The sequence below is a fragment of the Muntiacus reevesi genome, chromosome 9 (assembly GCF_963930625.1).
Source record: "Muntiacus reevesi chromosome 9, mMunRee1.1, whole genome shotgun sequence".
Taxonomy (NCBI): Eukaryota; Metazoa; Chordata; class Mammalia; order Artiodactyla; family Cervidae; genus Muntiacus; species Muntiacus reevesi.
Genome location: NC_089257.1, coordinates 85,283,098 through 85,300,260, shown reverse-complemented (window position 1 = coordinate 85,300,260; position 17,163 = coordinate 85,283,098).

Below are 17,163 nucleotides of genomic sequence, written 5' to 3'. Positions count from 1 at the left end.
ACTCAATGCCTCAGAAAAGAAAGAGCATTTAATATTCAAAGATGCTAAGTCAAAGTTATAAAATTTAGTAATTCCTATAAAGTTGTCTGGATGGTGCTCCAGATGACTTTAAATAGAAAGTCTAGGTATGTTATGACAGTGTTGATGTCCTCCTATCCAAGCTAACTCTTCCCTTTCCAACTCCTTAAAAAAGGAGAGGAGGCAATAGAAATTCAGTACACATTTTCAATTGATAATATTCAAATGAAATTCAAAATAAGATGAAAATTAGCACCTGTTATTTTGAGTCAAAAATCACAAGTACTTTTTTTGGAATAGCACATCATAATTGCTTGTTGAATTTTTCCTTTCTCTCAAGGATTCTGAATAATATAATAAATAAAATTATTTGCTTGACTCGTTTTGTTAAAATACTGATATCATTAATGCAAAAATAAACTTTTCAATGTTTCTGTTATATAAAGTTTAATACACAATAGTCTTTTAAATTGATCCATACTGTGAAACCCAAAGGATTGCTTCTCTAGATCCCAAAGCACAGGGAGAACAAAAGCAATTCCAATGTATTTAGCCATTACTTTCCGACACTTCCAAATTACGTTATTTTATTTGTATCTTGCACATTTATCTGTGGCCCTTATAGCTTATTTATTTCATTAATTTTTTTTAAGTTTAGAATTATTTTACAGAGAGTTGCAAAGTTAGTACAAGGGCTACTATATAAACTCCATCCATTGTCCTCTATTGGTGTTACCCTATCCCACCATGACCCTTTTGTTACAAGTTACAAGAAACCAACATTAATATGTTACTATTAACTGAATTCAACAATTTATTCCAATTTCACCAGTTTTCTCCTTAATAACTTTTTTCTGTCCCGGGATCTCATTCAGAGTACCATGTTACATTCAGTTATTATGTCTTCCTAGAATCTTCTGGCCCATGCATGACAGTTTCTCAGAATTTCCTTGTCATTGATGACCTGAAAATTTTGAGGAGCCCTGGTCAAAGCTTTTGCAGATGTACCTCAATGTCTTTTTCATGTTTGTACTAGAATCATGGAGTTTGGGGAGGAAGATCACAGAAGTAAAGTATAATTCTCATCATGTCACATCAAGGGGACACGCTATCAACATGACTCATCTCTGATGTTTAAATGATCATCAATAACCTTGTTGAGGTAATGTTTACCAAGTCTATGTACTATAAAGTTGCCACACTCCCCAAGACTTTCCTTACCCTACTTTGCGAAGCAAGTTGCTAAGTGTAGCCCACACTCAACTGCACTGGAGTAGGGGAGCTCCACTCTTGGAATAAGGACAACCTACATAAATTATCTGGAACCATTTGTAAGGAAGAGTAAATTCCTCTCTTCCATTTATGTACTTATTCAATAATTTATTTACATCCATATGGGCTCATGAATATTTATTGTATGCCTTAAATTATAGTCCAAAATACTTTATTTCTAAGATTATTTACAACTTTGGACATTGAGAGCACTCAATTTTACTTTTGCAAAAATATATTCCTGTATATAAATAACTCTGTGGACTGAAGAAGTTGCAAAATTTCACTTTTAGAAGTGAAATGAAACTTTTCTGTTTTATAGGAACTGCAACTTTATGGAATCAGTCTGACCAACTGATAAAGGAAGATTGACTTTTTAAAAATTTTGTGTATCCATATTCAATAAAGAGGAACAAAGAATTCCTTGAATGTGTTACTATTGATAATTTTTCCAACTAGAAAAATGAATGCCTCTTTACTCAAAGTCACCAATTTTAAAATTAATATCATTCAATAAACACCTTCACAGAAATATTCTTAAGAATATTTCCCAAAACATCTTGGTACTGTGGCCTGGCCAAATTGACACATAAAATTAACTATATGATTAGTAACAGAAGGTGTTTTTCTTGAAATGTTTTCTCTCCTAGGCCATGCATGGGGAGATTTTGTTTTATCCTAATATTACAAGCTTCAGTGTCTAGACTGGTACCTTGTACCTATGAACACTCAGTGACTATTTCTTAAACCAAATTACTTTTATCAACAGAAATAATAAAGGCTGTTATTTTATAGTGGCTCTTACTAGTGACATTTCATGTACTTTTTTTCACATCCTTGCAAAGTCTTTGCAAAGCAGATCCATCACTTTATAAATCAGCAACTGCTACTCAAAGAAATTAGGTAACCACTTGCTTATGGTTATACAACTGGTAACAATAAAAATTCAAACTCAAGACTGTATGTCCTCACAGCACACTTTCTTTCCTCTATATCGGGGATAGCAGCCAGATTTGCATCCTTGCTCCTACTACCCTAGTCAATTTTGTTGAGAATTGGGAGTTTCTACATGGGTTCAGGAAAGAGGGGAACCTTCCCATCAGAGCAAGATAAGATGAGTACATCTGGTGTTTTGGCTCAACATTATACTGGGTTGCAAAAATTACATCCAAGATGGAATGAGCAATTTACCAAGGTCATTGTTCTATATGATAAGGAGAGAATTTGAAATTCACCAATTTTCAGCACTGAATGTAAAATTGCTCTGTTTATTATTTTCAGGATCTCATTAGCACTTCATGTTATAGTTTAGTTGAATGTGGGTAGACAAGATTGAGAAAAACAACCTTGTCTGCAAAACACAAGGAAGATAAAATAATATTTTGGTGTTCTTTTTCTAAAGCTGTCGCAGTATCCTTTTCACTGTCCCTTCTTTATACATAGCAGTTTAACTCTAATTCTCTCTTTGGACTCTATGCCTCAAAACCAACTAATAAAAAGGTTATTTTAGTAGTTCAGCAGAAAAAATAATACCTGTGCATGAGATCTAAGACATACATGTCTTATCTCAAATTCAATTCCATATAAGTTACTAGAATTTCTTTCAAGCCCTATGATATCCCCTCTCCCCTTTGTTAGGCTATAAGAATTGCTATTTAGTTCATCCTGCACAACTTTTCTTAAGAAATGGTTTACAAAGATGAGAGAACCATTGCAGTTTCCCAGGAGCGTTTACCTGTAATCATACTTTTATATCTTTTTATTGCACATTTCTATGCTGTGCTGTGAAAAAGCCTGTAGTTTCCTGTTAAGCCAAATCCAAGATTAACTTTAGATAAGCTTGTGGCAGCACTGTCCACAGTGATTTTGGAGCCCAAGAAAATAAAATCTATCACTGCTCCCACTTTTTCCCCTTCTATTAATATTCACCATGAATTGATGGGACTGCAGGCCCTGATCTTGTTTTTTTGAATGTTGAAATTCAAGTCAGTCTTTTCACTCTCCTCTTTCACTCTCATCAAGAGGCTCCTTAGTTCCTCTTCACTTTCTGCCATTAGAGTAGTATCATCTGCACCTCTGAGATTGTTGTTATTTCTCCCAGCAATCTTGATTCAAGCTTGTGACTCATTCAGCCCAGCATTTCAGATAATGTACACTGCACAGAAGCTAAATAAGCAGGGTGACAATATATATCTTTGTCATACCACCTTCCTAATTTTGAGCCAATACCTTGTTTCATGTCCAGTTCTAACTGCTGCTCCTTGACCTGCATACAAGTTTCTCAGGAGACGGTCAGATACTCCCATCTCTTTAAGAGTAGTTCACAATCTGTTGTGATCAATACGATCAAAGACTTTAGTTTGGTCAATGAAGCAGAAATAGATGTTTTTCTGGAATTATTTTGCTTTCTCCATGATGCAAGGAATATTGGCAATTTGACCTCTGGTTCCTCTGCTTTTTCTAAACCCAGCTTGTACATCTGGAAGTTCTCAGTTCACATACTGCTGAAACCTAACTTGAAGATTTTTTAGCACAATCTTGTTTGCATGTGAAATGACCTAAATTGTATAGTACTTTGAACATCCTTTGGCATTGTCCTTTGAGATTGGAGTAAAAACTGACCTTATCCAGTTATACAGCCATTGCTGAGTTTTCCAAATAATAACATATGGAGTGCAGCACTTCAACCGCATCATCTTTTAGCATTTTAGATAGCTCATCTGGAATTCCATCACTTCCACTAACTTTGTTCATCGAAGTGCTTTCTAAGACTCACTTGACTTGACACTTCAGGATGTCAAGTTCTAGGTGAATGACCTCAAAATTATGGTTATCTGGGGTCATCAAGAACTTTCTTCTATAGTTCTTCTATATATTCTTGTCACCTTTTCTTAATCTCTTTTGTTTGTTCATACCTTACTGCTTCTTTCCTTCATTGTGCCCATTCTTTCATGAAGTTTTCTCTTGATACCTCTAATTTTCTTGAAGAAATCCCTAGTCTTTTCCATTCTATTGTTTTCCCCTATTTCTTTACATTGTTTATTTTAGAAAGCTTTCTTATTTCTCCTTGCTATTATCTGGAACTCTGCATTCAGTTGGGTATATCTTTCCATTTCTTTCGTGCCTCATTAAGAAGTGGGCCTTAATATAAATCAAATATATTAATTTTATTTTTGAACTTACTCTATATTATTCGCCAAGCTTGTTTCTCTGGGACATATAAAGATATCATTCTAATTTTACTAACAGCTTACATTTATTGAGTTTCTACTATATCATGTCTTATTTGATCCTCATAATGACTGTATGACTTGGAAGGAAAGTTATGACCAACCTAGACAGCATATTAAAAAGCAGAGATATTACTTTGCCAACAAAGGTCCATCTAGTCAAGGTTATGGTTTTTCCAGTGGTCATGTATGGATGTGAGAGTGGACTATAAAGAAAGCTGAGCACTGAAGAATTGATGCTTTTGAACTGTGGTGGTGGAGAAGACTCTTGAGTCCCTTGGACTGCAAGGAGATCCAACCAGTCCATCCTAAAGCAGATCAGTCCTGGGCGTTCATTGGAAGGACTGATGCTGAAGCTGAAACTCCAATACTTTGGCCACCTGATGCAAAAAGTTGACTCATTTGAAAAGATCCTGATGCTGGGAAATTTGAGGGCAGGAGGAGAAGGGGATGACAGAAGATGAGATGGTTGGATGGCATCACCAACTCGATGGACATGGATTTGGGTGGACTCCAGTAGTTTGTGATGGACAGGGAGGCCTGGCATGCTGAGGTTCATGGGGTCACAAAGAGTCAGACACAACTGAGTGACTGAACTGAACTGAATGACTGTATGAGCTGAGTACTATTATTAATCCCAAGGAGACCTACGGTTAAGAGATTAAATAATTTGCCCAAGGTCACACAGAAAATTACAGACTCAAATTTAAGTCTAGCTCTGTCTCATCCTTGTAGCTCAGCTGGTAAAGAATCTGCCTGTAATGCAGGAGACCTGGGTTTAATCCCAGAGTTGGGAAGATTCCCTGGAGAAGGGAAAGGCTACTCACTCCAGTATTCTGGCCTGGAGAACTGCATGGACAGTACAGTCCATAGGGTCTCAAAGAGTCCGACATGACTGAGCGATTTTCACTTTCACTTTTCACTTTCTGTCTCATTCTAAACATAGTATTTTTAATCACTACACTATGCTAGTAAAAGTACCAACGAATGAATAAATAAGCAAATAGGTATGTTGATCGGAAAGAAATGCACAACATAAAAGTTGAGAAGTAATGTTTTATTGGGTGGACACACTGAGACCTTAAGCCTAGGAGACCGTACTTTCAGATAGTGCTGAGGAGCTGTTCGAAAGAAGTAGGAGAAGAGCCAGGAATTCTGCAAGAAAAAAAAAAAAAGGAAGCTGCAGATAGAACATCAAAGCATTGCTGTTAATTAAAGAAAAACCAGATATCTCAAGGTAAGGAACTTAGCGCTTTTGCATGTATGGGGAAATGCAAGAGACTGGGCTCCCTGAAATCATTACTTTGATACGTACCTTGACTATCTAGGATCAATACCCTGTTTCCTTCATCCAGAGTCCCCCAAGGGTGCATTGTAGGAAGTTGATGATAAAGGTGTACTGCGATGGCTGCTAGCTTAATGGCTGCAGCATCTTTTGTTTACTGATAGGGCAGGTGACATTCTTCACCCAAAGACACATGAATAAATGAATGAATGATTCTGACACAATTGGTCCTTTCTTTTTTAATTGGCATTCTTCTTATGAAAGTATAACTATATAAATCATGTTTATTTTCTTGTTGCCAAGGTAACTGCCTAAGGTTGCTTATTCAGTAGGATTGTGATGGAGCTGGCATGATAATATGATCAGCATAACCCAAGAAAATTGACTCTAGTTAGACTAGCACAGCTGGACAAAAGCTACTGGTTTTCCAGAGGCCTCAAAGATTTGAGGTATGAGGCCTTTCCTGTTTTTGTGCAGAAACAAGTTATAAATGCTCCTCTGACAAGAGTATAATTATCTCAACTCACTAGACATTCTGTTATCTATCTCCTCTCCTTCAATTCAAATGCCCTTTGTATGCTAGTTTTAAATTTCTATGATCCATGAATAGAACAAGTCCTGTAAACTACAGAGGGAAAAATTTGTAGTCTTCTAAGAAGGTTCACCTTACAAGACAGACCAACATGTTCTTGGGTAAATAAGCCAAACAGAGCTTAGAATTCATATACATTGTTCATATATCCTATTTACAACAAGAAAGGATCAGGTTCCTTTCTACCAGTGGGTCTGAAACAAGTGGGATTGTGTGTGTCTTAACGAATTAATAAGAAAATAACTGTCTTGAACAAATGAACTTTAAATTCTGAATTCTTTTTTTTTCCTGTATTAAACATATTAAAACTTTTCCCCTGTGAATGTTGATTTCTACCTCCTGCCTCCATGTATCCCTGCAGTGAGAGGGGAAAATTAAGGGATTCAGACAGGGTGGGGTGAATGCTGTCCCCGGGGTGGCAGAGTTGGACACAACTAAGCAAACACACAAACTCACCCTAGAATGCATGACTTGCTAGTGAGGAACTGGAGTCTAGAACTGAGGCCTCCTGTCTCCCAATTCAGTATATTTTTTCACTGCATCAAACATTTGATCAGATTTCCATGGGACCAGAAGGCTTCAGCTCTCCAGCCTTCTATCATAAACAATTTCAATCAGGTATATGTATCTGGATGATTGTAATCAGCTGTTACAAAATAGACTCCTGATTGATCAAATCCATTTCATCTTCTTCTCCTGAACATGGGATTAATGAGACAAACATCTTTGACTCATGAATTCACAGCAGTGAAAAGCCAAAAAGGCCTTACATCTGAGGAGGAGTGATTAGTGCCAGTCAGCTCTGCAGGGTCCCTGATACACAGGGTTCATGCTGAACTGTGTCCCTAACTTTGCTAAAGTCAGAAAAGGGGAAAAAATTTTCACAACTTGGGGGTTATCTCCTTCAAAGCTGTGCAGTAAGGGGTTCCTTCTGCCTGGATTAATTCCTCTAGACCTTGAGAGTTCATTTGAACTCCATTTCTTCAGAAAGGTCTTTCCCCCAAATGAGGTTAGCCCTGGTCCTCACTCTTAATTCTCCCAAAGCCTCCTGAATAAAAAGTGGGGCTTATCTAAACCATTGTTTCCTGGAAATTTATTTGGAGGGGGAGATATTCCCACATCATACTCTCAGGTCTTTTTCATTGATGCTTCACCAAGGAATTACTGTGATTCTCTAATTAGTAACAGTGAGTGGAAAATACTTAATTTTTTATTTTATTATTCTTTGTCTAACTCAATAAAATGAACATCAGAAAATTAAGATTCATCCTTTGTTTCTAACATAATACACGTTTGTTTTGATGCAGGAAACCTGGGTTCAATCCCTGGATTGGGAAGATCATCTGGAGAAGGGCATGGTGACCCACATCAGTATTCTTGCCTGGAGAATCCCATGGACAGAGGAGCCTGGGAGGCTACAGCATATGGGGCTGCAAAGAGACAGATACAACTGAGTGACTAATAATATAATACAATACAGTATAGTTTCTCTAAAAGTTACTGTACTCACACCAGATTTTCCAACCTGGGGATCTGGCAAAGGGACTGAGAATCCCCAGGGAATTCGACTTTAGAGGCCAGTGGGATTTGATTACAGAACTTCAACAGGACTGGGGAAACAGACTCTTGGAGGGCACGAACAAAGCCTTGTGTGCACAAGGACCCAGGAGAAAGGAGCAGTGACCCCACAAGAGACCGACCCAGACTTGTCTGTGAGTGTCCAGGAGTCTCCAGTGGAGGTCAGCAGTGGACTTCAGTGGGGTCTCTGGCACTGATATGGCAGTGCCTGCATGGGACTTTCTGAAGGAGGTGGCAACTATCTTCATTACCCCCTCCATAGTTTGGTCTCAGGTCAAAAAACAGGGAGGGAAAACAGGCCCACCTATCATAGGAAATTGGATTAAAATTTTGCTGACCATGCCCCACCCATCAGAACAAGACCCTTGAATGTTCGGTCCATGAATCAAGGTAAACAGAAGATGGCAAGAGTGAACATGGACATTTTAGGAATCAGGGAGATAAAATGGACTGGAATGGGCAAATTTAATTGAGATGATCATTCTATCTACTACTGTGGGCAAGAATCCCTTAAAAGAAATGGAGCCGCCAGCATAGTCAACAAGAGTCCAAAATGCAGTACATGGGTGCAATTTCAAAAATGACAGAATGACCTCTGTCTCTTTCCAAGACAAACCATTCAATATCACAGTAATCCAAGTCTATACCCCAACCAGTAATGCTGAAGAAGCTGAAGTTGAATGGTTCCATGAAGATCTACAAGACTTTCTAGAACTAACATCCAAAAAAAGATGTCCTTTTAATCATAGGGGACTGGAATGCAAAAGTAGAACTTAAGAGATACCTGGAGTAACATGCAAATTTGGCCTTGGAGTACAGAATGAAGCAGGGCAAAGGCTAACAGCGTTTTGCCAAGATAATGCACTGGTCGTAGCAAACACCCTCTTCCAACAACACAAGAGAAGACTCTACACATGGACATCACCAGATGGTCAATACTGAAATCCAACTGATTATATTTTTTGCAGCCAAAGATGGAGAAGCTCTATACTGTCACCAAAAACAAGACCAGGAGCTGACTGTGGCTCAAATAATGAATTCCTTATTGCAACATCAGACATGATTTGAAGAAAGTAGGGAACACCACTAGACCATTCAGGTATGATCTAAATCAAATCCCTTACAATTATACAGTGGAAGTGATAATTTAGATTCAAGGGATTAGATCTGATAGACAGAGCGCCTGAAGAACTATGGACAGAGTTTTGTGACATTGTACAGGCTACAATGATCAAGAACATCCCCAAGAAAAAGAAATGCAAAAGGCAAAATGGTTGTCTGAGGAGGCCTTACAAATAGCTGAGAAAAGAAGAGAATCTAAAGGCAAAGGAGAAAAGGAAATTTGAATGCAGAGTTCTAAAGAATAGCACAGAGAGATAAGAAATATTTCCTCAGCGATCAATGCAAAGAAATAGAGGGGAAAAATAGAACAGGAAAGACTAGATTTCTCATCAAGATAATTAGAGCTACCAAGGGAATATTTCATGCAAAGATGTGCACAATAACGGACGGAAATGGTATGGACCTAACAGAAACAGGGGATATTAAGAAGAGGTGGCAAGAATACACAGAACAATACAAAAAAAGATCTTCATGACCCAGATAACCACGATTGTGTGATTACTCACCTAGAGCCAGACATCGTGGAATGCAAAGTCAAGTGGGCCTTAGGAAGTGTCACTACAAACAAAGCTGGTGGAGGTGATCAAATTCCAATTGAGCTACTTCAAAACCTAAAAGATGATGTTGTTAAAGTGTTGCACTCAATTACCAGCAAACTTGAACAAATCAACAGTGGCCACAGCACTGTTTTCATTCCAGTCCCAGAGAATGTTCCAAGTACCACACAATTGTACTCATCTCACATGCTAGTAAAGTAAAGTTCAAAATTCTCCAAGCCAGGCTTCACCAGTACATGAACTGTGAACTTCCAGATATTCAAGCTGAACTTAGAAAAGGCAAAGGAACCAGAGATCAAATTGACAACTTCAAAAGGATCATCAAAAAAGCAAGAAAGTTCCAGAAAAACATCTATGTCTGCTTTATGGACTATGCCAAAACCTTTGACTGTGTGGATCACAACAAAACATGGAAAATTCTGAAAGAGATGGGAATACCAGACCACCTTAACTGCCTCCTGAGAAATTTGTATGCAGGTCAAGAAGCAATAGTTAGAACCCAACAAGGAACCACAGAATGGTTCCAAATTGGGAAAGGAATAAGTCAAGGCTATATATTGTCACCCTGCTTATTTAACTTCTATGCAGAGTACATCATGTGAATCAAGATAGCTGGGGAAATGTCAATAGCCTCAGATATGCAGATGACAACATCCTTGTGGCAGAAAACAAAGAAGAAGTAAAGAGCCTCTTGATAAAGTGAAAGATGAGAGTGAAAAAGTTGGTTTAAAACTCAACATTCAAAAGACTAAGATCATGGCATCTGGTCCCTTCACTTCATGGCAAATAGATGGGGAACAGTGGAAACAATGGAAACTGTGACAGACTTTATTTCTTGGGGGCTCCAAAATCACTGCAGATGGTTACTTCAGCCATGAAATCAAAACATGCTTGCTCCTTGAAAAAATACTATGACCAACCTGGTCAACATACTGAAAAGCAGAGACATTAGTTTATGGACAAAGGTCCATCTAGTCAAAGCTGATTTTTTTCAGTAGTCATGTATGGATATGAGAGTTGGACTATAAAGAAAGCTGAGCCCTGAAGAATTGATGAGTTTGAACTGTGATGTTGGGGAAATCTCTTGAGAGTCCCTTGCACTGTAAGGAGATCAATCAGTCAATCCTAAAGGAAATCAGCTCTGAATATTCATTGGAAGGACTGATCCTGAAGCTAAAACTCCAATACTTTGGCCACCTGATGTGAAAAACTGACTTACTGGGAAAGTCCCTGTTGCTGGAAAAGATTGAAGGCGTGAGAAGGGGATGACAGAGGATGAGATGGTTAGATGGCATCACCAACTCGATGGACATGAGTTTGAGCAAGCTCCGTGAGTTGGTGATGGACAGGGAGCCTGGCATGCTGCAGTCCGTGGGGTCACAAAGAGTTAAACACAACTGAGTGACTGAACTGACTCTACTGAGTATTTCTAACTATAAATGTCTCTCAAAGCTAGGTTTAATGTTCCATACAGAAATCTTTTTTCATGCTTTCACAGGCTAATTATGAAAACTGATTCTGTACTAAGCCATAAAGGAAACCCAATGAATTTCAAAGAATTAACTGCTTTAACCATAAGTAATTAAACCAGAAATCACTAATAAGAAACTAGGGACTTCCCAGGTAGATCGGTAAATAATTCACATGCCATTTCAGGAGACATGGGTTTGATCCCTGGGTTGAGAAGATCCCCTGGAAAAGGAAATCACAGCCCTCTCCAGTATTCTTGGCAGAGAAATCCCATGGAAAGAAGACCCTAGCAGTCTACAATCCATGGGGTCAGAAGAGTTGAACATGACTTAGTGACTAAACAACAGTGGTAACAATAACAATCCCATGTATTTCAAAATTTCTAAAGTAATTTTGTGTATTCTCCAATGTATAAATACAATGTTCTACACATAGCAAATCATTAGATCAAGGTTCGTGCTGAATTGAACAAATTTACTGGAAAAGGTCAGTTTTCATTTCAATCCCAAAGAAAGACAATACCAAAGAATGTTCAAGCTACCATACAATTGCACCCATTTCACGTGTTAGCAAGATTATGATTAAAATTCTTCAAGCAAGTCTTCAGCAGTACATGAGCTGAGAACTTCCAGATGTATAAGTTGGATTAAGAAAAGGCAGAGGAAAAGATCAAATTTCCAACACCCACTGGATCAAAGAAAAAGCAAGGGAATTCCAGAAAAACAACTACTCTGCTTCATTGACTATACGAAAGCCTTTGACTCTGCGAACACAAAAAACTGTGGAAATTTGAGATGGGAATACCATACTACCTTACCTATCTCCTGAAAATCCTGTATGCCAGACAAGAAGCAATAGTTAGAACAAGACATGCAACAACAGACTGGTTCAAAATTGGGAAAGGAGTAGGTCAACGTTGTATATTGTCACTTTGCTCATTTAACTTCTATGCAGAGTATATCTTGTGAAATGCCAGGCTGAATTACTCACAGGATGGAACCCAGATTGTCAGGAGAAATATCAACAACCTCAGATATGCAGATCATACCACTTTAATGTCAGAAAGCGAAGAGGAACTGAAGAGCCTATTGATGAAGGTGAAAGAGGAGAGTGAAACAGCTGGCTTAAAGCTCAACATTTAGAAAATGAAGATTATAGCATCTGGTCCCATCATTTTATGGCAAATAGATGGGGGAAAACTGGAAACAGTAAAGATATGCTTCTGCTCACTGTTTTAGTCACAAAATAAAAACATTTTATTTTATGGGATTCCAAAATCACTGCAGATGGTGACTACTGCCACTAAATTGAAAGATGCTTACTCCTTGGAAGAAAAGCTATGACAAACCTAGAGAATGTATTAAAAAACAGAGACATCACTTTGCTGACAAAGGTCCATATATTCAAAGCTACTGTTTTTCTAGTACTCATGTATGGATGCAAGAGTTGGACCATAAAGAGGGCTGAGCGCCAACGAATTGATGCTTTTGAACTGTGTTGCTGGAGAAGACTCTTGAGAGTCGCTTGACAGCAAGATCGAAGCAGTCAATCCTGGAAATCAGTCCTGAATATTCATTGGAAGGACTGATGCTGAAACTGAAGCTCCAATACTTTGGCGACCTGATGCAAAGAACCAACTCATTGGAAAAGACCCTGATACTGGAAAAGATGGAGGGCAAGAAGAGAAGACAGCAAAAAAGGATTCGATGGTTGGATGACGTCGTGGACTCAATAGACATGAGTCTGAGCAAACTCCAGAAGATAGCGAAGGACAGAGAAGCCTGGCATGCTGGAGTCCATGGGGTCACAAAGGGTTGAACACGACTTAGTGACTGAACAACAAGAGCAGGTAACTAAACTTACAGATGTTATTTGCATTTTACCAGGTTTTTTTTTAAGTCTTTATTGATTTTGTTACAATACTACTTCTGTTTTATATTGCTTCTGTTTTTCATGTTGGGTTTTTTGTTTTTTGTTTTCGGCCATGAGGCATGCAAGATCTTAGCTCCCTAAGCAGGGATGGAACCCACACCTCCTGCATTAGAAGGCAAGGTCTTAACCACTGGAGCAAGGTGAAGTCCAGGCAAGACCCTCAACAGTTTTTCTGCTAGTGTCTTTTTTCTGTTTTGGAATATCACATTGCTTTGAGTAGTTTGGTCTTTTAATTAAAGAGTTCAGTGCTTTTCATCTATTATGATTTGTACTAACCCATATCATTTCCTCCACCTTATGCTGTTTGCCTTGTTTTTGCTACTTCCTTTTCTTAGATTTCTATTCTATTAACGGAATTTTTTAGTTTGAATCATTCTTTGTCCCCAACTAGTATGGGATATGTATGACTGATTTTCTGTTCTTTTAGTGGTAACTGCAGAAACTTTAATAGCCTATAGTTAATAAAGTCTAAGGTTAATCAACATTAACTCCAATCACCTCCTTTCCAAAACATACATTAATATATCTACTAGTTATATCTTGTTTTAATCACCCTCCCAAACCACCATTATTGTCTTTATGCAGTTTTTGTTTAAACATAACAACATAATAAACTCTTCCTTTACTTTAGCCCAAATTTCATCATGTTCTGTAATGTTCTACGCAATCCCTTAAGAACTTACATTCAGAATTTTTCCATTTGAAATGATGCTTTTGGTAAGGATCTGTTGGTTGCAAAATGCCTCAGTTTTACCTTTAAAAGCAGATGTATTTTATATTTGTCTTTGAAATATAGGTTTACTGAGTGAAAAACAAAAAAACTCTAGATTGGCAGCATTTTCTTTCAGTTCTTCTAGGATGTCATTCTTTTAGCTTCTCTTTTCCATCACTGTTTGGAGAAGTTTGCTGTTAAACTGATTGTTCTTTTACATATACCTGCTTTCTCTCTGACTACATTTATGGTCGTGTCTTTTTCTTTGGTGCTCTGCAGTTTCACTATAAAATGCTTAGAGATGTATGCTTTTTAAATTTAACCTGTCTATAATGTTCAAGCTTCCTGAATTTAAAAATGCATTGTCTTTAATATTTTTATATTTTAAAATTCTTTATAGTATTTACAGTTATTTAAAATATTTCAAATTCTAGGGCATTTTACTTCTGTTTTGGCTCTTCTGTTTTGCCATTCTGTAGTTTTGGAATTCCAGTTAGATGTGTGTTAGATATTCTCACTATATTCTCCAATTCTTTCCTCCTCTCTTTGACATTTTCCACCTAATGCTTTGTACAGCTTTGAGGTAATTTTTTCAAACTTATTTTTCAGTTTATCCATTCTTTATTCCCTAAAATTTTAAATCTTTGTCTTTTTTGAGGCTTTTTTATCCTCAAATTTACCCATGTTAATCCTTTTATTTTTCAAAAGAAGTTGAACAAACATTATAGTCACGGGTTGGTAATTTCAATATCTGAAGGGTTTGCAGATGTGCTTCTACTGACTGTGTGTGCATATGTGTGTGTGTGTGAGAGAGAGAGTTTGTTTTGCTGTGAGCAGATAGTTCCTATAAACCTTACCAGCTCAACTTCTCATGACTTGGTTGAAGATATGCTTACTTACAGAGGATTTACTTTTGCCTCCACATGGAGTCACCTTAAAAATAAACCTTGGGTAGAAAATTTTTGAAATACTATAAATAACATGAATTTGGACTATAAACTGGTTGTGAGAAAATAGGCCCATAACTAAGAAATTTCAGGGAAAACTTTTTTTCTTCCACTAAAAACCAAAATGGTGACAGATAAGTTTCCCTGATACTTCCTTCTCTGAATAAATTAACTTTTAGTTACAGCATTATTGATGGGGGTGAAGGGATGGGGTGGACTTACCTTAAACTTATTATCTTGGGTGGGCCTTACATGTCGCCTCTTGCTCCCCTGTGCCCCGCCCAGCCATCATACTAGGAAATCAGGGTTACCAGGTCTGGAATATTAATTCATTGCCAGATGAAAGTTGACTTCAGAACTAGCCTATTTATCTAGAGCTCCATGTTTATTTCACTGGAATTTAAGTACTCCTTACCATGTTGCTGGTTCATCCATGCAATATTAAATATTTTATCCATCACTTTTAGTTTTTCACAGTGGATTAGCCATTTAGCAATTCAGACCATGATAAGCTAAAAACAGACATCAGGAAAACTTAAACACTACAGGATCACTCTAGGAGCAATTTCCCAAGCTTTAACACCTTCCCACATCAGTATCTGGAACTTTAATTATAGTTAATGATAAAATCATAACATTGTACAGGAGGCAGTGATCAAAATCATCACCAAGGAAAAGAAATGCCACAAGGTAAAATAGTTGTCTGAGGAGGCCTTACAAATACCTGAGAAAAGAAGAGAAGTGAAAGGCAAAGGAGAAAGGGGAAGATATAGCCATCTGAGTGCTGAGTTCCAAAGAACAGCAAGGAGCGTTAAGGAAGTCTTCTTAAGTGAACAATTCAATGAAATAGAGGAAAACATTAGAATGGAAAAGACTAGAGAGTTTCTCAGGAAAATTAGAGATACCACGGGCCATTTCATGCAAAGATGGACATAATAAAGGACAGAAACAGTAGGACCTAACAGAAGCAGAAAAGATTAAGAAGAGGTATCAAGAATACACAGAAAAATTATACAAAAGATCTTAAAGATTCAGGTAGCCACAATGGTGTGGTCACTCACCTATAGACAGACATCCTGGAGTGTGAAGTCAAGGGGGTGTTAAGCATTACTACAAACAAAGCTAGTGGAAGTGGTGGAATTCCACCTGAGTTATTTCAAATCCTAAAAGATGATGCTGTGAAAGTGCTGCACTCATTGTGCCAGCAAATTTGGAAAATCTAGCAGTGGCCACAAGACTGGAAAAGACATTTTTCATTCCAGTTCCAAAGAAGGGCAAGGCCAAACAATGTTCAAACTAGCATACAATTTGGCTCATTTTACATGCTAGAAAAGTAATGCTCAAAATCCTTCAAGCTAGACTTCAAAACTTGTGAACTGAGAACTTCCAGATGTCCAAGGAAGAGGATTTAGAAAAAGAAGAGGAAACAGAGATCAAATTGCAAACTCCATTGGATCACAGAAAAAGCTACGATGAGAGTTCCATAAAAACGTCTACTTCTGCCTCATAGACTCTGCTAAAGCCTTTGACTGTGTGGATCACAACAAACTGTGGAAATTTCTAAAAGAGATGTGAATACCAGATCCCCTTACCTACCTCCTGAGAAACCTGAATGCAGGTCATGAAGCAGTAGTTAGAACTGGACATGGAACAATGGACTGATTCAAAATTGGGAAGGGAGTGTGTCAAGGCTGTATATTGTCACCCTGCTTACTTAACTTATATTCAGAGTACATCATTCAAAATGCCAACCTGGATGAACCACAAGATGGAGTCAAGATTTCCAGGAGAAATATAAATAATCTTGGATATGCAGAAGATACCACTCTAATGGTAGAAAGGGAAGAGGAACTGAAGAGCCTCTTGATGAAGGTAAAAGAGGTGAAGAAGCTGGCTTGCAACTCAACATTCAAAAATTAAGAGTATGGCATCCAATCCCATCACTTCATGGCAAATAGATAGGGAAAAAGTGGAAATGGTGACAGATTTTATTTTATTGGGCTCCTAAATCAAAGCAGGTGATGACTGAAGCCATGAAATTAAAAGATGCTTGCTCCTTAAAAGTAAAGCTATGACAAAGCTAGACAGCATATTAAACAGTAGAGACAAAACTTTGTCAACAAAGGTCCATATAGTCACAACTATTGTCTTTCTAGTAGTCAAGTATTGATGTGAGAGCTGGACCCTAAGAAGATTGAGCATCAAAGAATTGATGCTTTTGAACTGCGGTGCAGGAGAAGACTCTTGAGAGTCCCTTGGACAGCAAGGAGTTCAAAACAGTGAATCCTAAAGGAAATCAACACTGAATATTCACTAGAAGGACTGATGCTGAAGCTGAAGCTCCAATACTTTAGGCACCTGATGTGAAGAGCAGACTCATTGGAAAAGACCCTGATGCTGATAAAGATTGAAGGCAGGAGAAAAGGGGGTGGCAGAAGATGAAATGTT